We start from the raw sequence: 4,624 nt of genomic DNA, 5'->3' as shown, positions 1-4,624 counted from the left end.
AAAAATAAAATAAAATAAAAAGATATATGCTGTGTGCAGAGACCTACATGGTACTACACGGACAGTAGGAATTTGAGTCAGAACTTTTATTAAAATAATTTGTTTGGGAGCCCAGGAGCAGCAAGCCACAGGCCCTGGCAGAAGCTGCCAGCCAAGCTGCTGGAGGACCAAACTGCAGGAGGAAGCAGATCAGTGGGGAAATTGTCCAAGTTTTCTTAAACCCCACCGACCTACCAGGAGCAAGCAGATCAGTGGGAATTTGATTGAGTTTTCTTAAGCCCTGCTGGACTCAGGGCCCCGCCGGGGCAAGGGCCGCTGGGCAAGGGCCCCTGGGTGAGAGCCACTGGGCAAGGTCCACTGAGCCAGAGCCACTGGCTGGGAGATGGACAGCTGGAATTTGAGTAGGAACCCTGCATGTGAACACATCCAGACAGCTGAAATCTGAGTGAAGTCCCCACACGTGGCTGCCCTGCCTCCGTGCCTACCCTGCCCCCATTTTGCTTCACACCCATGCCTACACGTCTAGTCAATCAACTTGCCTTTAATCTCGAGTACCTTGATCTGACTTAGCTACAAGAGGCTGCTCTCACAGGCCCTGAAGTGAGCCTTTCCTTGAGCCAGAAGTTCAGAGAGAAACACAGGTGGGATAGCTGCCCCACCAAATTATAGAGCATTGTCTTCAGATCAAGAACCTATCATCGTCTCAGACTGAAAAATTCTACCACAACAATGCAAAGAAAGAAGCAGGCTATGTCAGACCCTACACAAGTGCAAAGCAAGATGTTATCCCCAAAAGGTGACACAGTATCAATGGATTTCCTGAATTCAGAAAGTCTGTTGGAACTTTCTGACACAGAATTTAAAAGAACAATGATTAAATATTTTCAATGGGTGAAAGACAAACTTGAAGAATTATAGGACACTGCAAATAAAAACCAGGAGGAGCTTAAAAAAACCAATCTAGAACAATGCAGATAAAACAAACAAGACATTAGTGACACTGGAAAAACAAGAAACCATGATCCAAAATATGAGATCCAGTGTTTCAGATGCTGTCAACATGATGGAAGGACACATGAGCAGAGCTGGAGAGATGGAACACAGAACCAGTGAAATAGAAGATAGAATTGTCACCACTGATCAGCTAGAGCAAAAAGGAAGGAAAAAGAAGAAAACTTAAGAATAATATGGGACACCATCAAAAGAAATAACATATGCATCATTGGAATTCCAGAACAGGAAGAAGCAAGTAAAGGCACTGAAAAAGTTGTGTAAGAATTACTAGAGGAAAATTTTCCAGACATAATGAAGAATGAGAAAATATATATTCAAGAAGCTGAGCAAATACCATATAGAATAGACCTCAAAAGAACACCAAGTCATATCATAGTCAAATGTTCCATAACCAAAGATAAGGAGAGAATTCTGAAAGCAGCAAGGGAGAAACAAAGAGTAACCTATAAAGGTGAGCAGATAAGATTAAGTGCTGATTTCCCAGCAGAAATCATGCAAGCAAGAAGACAGTGTAATGACTTATGTAAAAACTCAACACAACTGTCAACCAAGAATACTGTACCCAGCAAAATTGTCCATCAAACATTAAGGAGAGATCAAAATATTCCCAGAAAAACACAGAACCAAGGGAGTTTGTAAAAACAAGACTAGTTTTGCAGGAAACACTGAGAGATTTCCTTCTTATAGAGGTGCCACAGAAAGCAGGATGGACCAAAGTAACTAGCTACACCAAAAAGAACTCAACAAAATGATAGCAATAAAACTTTGCCTCTAAATAAGCACACTATATGTAAATGGTTTAAATGCACCACTTAAGAGAAAAAGTAGCAGATTGTATTTAAAAAACCAAAATTTATCAATATGTTGTCAACAAGAGACACACCTGAAAAATGACGATAAATAAAGACTAAAAAGGGTGGGAAAAAATATACCAAGCATACGCCAACCAGAAAAAAAGCAGGAGCAGTAATATTAATCTCTGATAAAATAAATATCAATGCAAAAACCATCACAAGGGACAAGGAAGGTTACTACATAATGCTTAAAGGGTCAGTAGAACAAAATGATCTAACAATAATAAATACCTATGTACCAAATGAAAGACTGGCAAAATATATAAAACAAACATTAACATAACTGAAAAAGGAAATAGACAACACTAATATAGTAGTTGGTGACTGCAATACACCCCTCTCAAGAAAAGATAGAAGTACCAGAAAAAAACTCAACAAAGATGCTAAAAAATTAAACCACACACAAAAAACCAACTCAACCTTATAGATATTTATAGGCCAATGCAGAAAACAACAACAACAAACAGTATACCTTCTTCTCAAAGTTCATGGAACATTCTCCAGAATAGATTACATTTTAGGTCACAAGGTAAGCATCAATAAATGTAAAAAACATAGAAATAATTCAAAGCATTTTCTCAGACCACAATGCTACAAAATTAGAAATAATAAAAAGATAAAGGAGAAAAAAATCACACATTTGGAAGCTGAACAACACCTTCCTTGAACATGAGTGGGTACTAGAAGAAATAAAAAATGAAATGAAAAAGTTTCTTGAAACAAATGACAATTAAAACACCCCTTACCAAAACCTCTGGGAAACAGCCAAAGCAGTAATCAGAGGTCAATTTATAGCAATAAGCAAACATATCAAAAGGCAGGAAAAAATTACCATTGACTCTCTAACCCAACATCTCCAACAAATTGAAAAAAAAAAACAGCAAGAAACCCTGACACCCTCTAAATAAACTGAAATTATAAAAAATTAGAGCAGAAATAAGTGAAATAGAAAACAGAAAAACAATTGGAACCAAAAACAAAACTAGGAGTTGGTTCTTTGAAAAGGTCAATAACATCGACAAATCACTAGCAAAACTACCAAAGGAAACGACACAAATAATCTGATTGATGAAAGGGGCAATATCACAACAGAACCAACTAAAATAAAAAGACTAACATTGAAATATGAAAAACTATACTCAAACAAATATGAAAACCTAGAGGAAATAGACAAATACTTAGAAATATACAACTTACCTAAACTGACACCAACCGAAATTGAACACCTGAACAGACCCATTACAAAAGAAAAAAATGAAAAGGTAATAAAACGACTTCCAGACAAAAAATGTCCTGGACCAGATGGTTGTACAAGTGAATTTTATCAAACATTCAGAGAAGACCTGTCACCAATTCTACATAAACTATTTCAGAAAATAGAAAAAAAATGGAATTCTCCCAGACTCCATGAAGCAAACATATCCTTGATACCAAAGCCAAGTAAAGGCACCACAAAAAATAGAAAACTATAGTCCAATATCTCTCATGAACATTGATGCAAAAATCCTGAATAAAATCTTGGCCGCTAGAATCCAAAATGTTGCTGTTAAGTGCTTTGAGTCATGGGCGGCTCATAGTGACCCTATGAACGAAAGTTCTGGACACCTGTATAATTTTCATCCTTTCCCCAGGTTCACAAAAAAGATACATCAAAAAAATAATTCACCAATGGTAACAAACCTATGGACGTCGCATGCGGGCTTTAGTTGTCATTGCTGCGGTTGTTTTTGCCGTGCCGGGAGTTCTAGGAGATTGCATTGTTTGGTGGCTCGCAGGTGCTATGGCACTTCTCCAGGGCGTGTGGCGCTCAGTGCCCTGGGCAAGAGTGGAGCGCCAGCTACAGCTCAGTTTTTTGTACATACCGAGATGGTTTTCATCCACCATAGGGAACTACCCAAAGAAGCCTCTGAGTTCTTTCTTGCGATTTTCTACAGAACAGCTTCCCATATTTAAAGCTCAGATCCCAGATGTGAAGAATTCAGAACTAGTTAAAAAAATTGCCCAGTTATGGAGGGAACTTCCTGACTCAAAAAAAAAAATAAAATAAAAAATAAAAAAAAATTATATGAAGATGCTTACAGGGCAGACTGGCAGGCATACAAAGAAGAGATAAACAGAATTCAAGAACAGCTAAGTCCAAGTCAAATCATGTCTATAGAAAAAGAACTCACACAAAAACGTTTAAAAAGAAAAGCATTCATGAAAAAGAGAGAATTAACAATGCTTGGCAAACCGAAAAAAAACGCGCTCAGCTTAGAACAATTTTGTATCTGAATGTTTCCAGGAAGCTAAGGATTCTTCATCACAGGCAAAGCTGAAGACTGTGAATGAAAATTGGAAAAACCTGACTAGCTCTCAAAAACAAGTCTATATTCAGCTTGCTAAAGATGATAAAATTCACTATGATAATGAAATGAAATTGTGGGAAGCACAGATGATTGAAGTTGGAAGACATGATCATATACGCCGCAAAATGTTGCCAGGAACGAAAAATGAGAATTGAATGTGTTCATCCTGGAAACTTCAAAAAACCAATTAGGTCTCAATACTTGAAGCTGTTATAAAATTTGAAAGGATAAAATTGGAAAACATTTTCTATTCAATTCCTTTTCTTTAAGCTCATGGACTTTTGCCAATTTAATACATATTGTATTAGTATTTTACTTGGAAAACCCAAACAGATACAAGTTCATGCTAAATTAATTTGTATTCAAGGACTACTGAGGATCAGAATAATCTATGCAGATGCCACAATG

General features: G+C 37.2%; 1 pseudogene; it reads left to right on the top strand.

The window, feature by feature from the left end:
* The first annotated feature begins 3,648 nt into the window (after nt 1-3,648).
* Nucleotides 3,649-4,371, top strand: LOC102858741 (annotated as a pseudogene).
* Nucleotides 4,372-4,624: the final 253 nt, after the last annotated feature.

Source organism: Elephantulus edwardii, unplaced genomic scaffold (genome assembly GCF_000299155.1).
Source record: "Elephantulus edwardii isolate Elephantulus edwardi_28Jun2011 unplaced genomic scaffold, EleEdw1.0 scaffold00291, whole genome shotgun sequence".
Taxonomy (NCBI): domain Eukaryota; kingdom Metazoa; phylum Chordata; class Mammalia; order Macroscelidea; family Macroscelididae; genus Elephantulus; species Elephantulus edwardii.
Note: the sequence above shows the minus strand (reverse complement) of the source record. Positions and strands in the feature narration are given on the sequence as shown.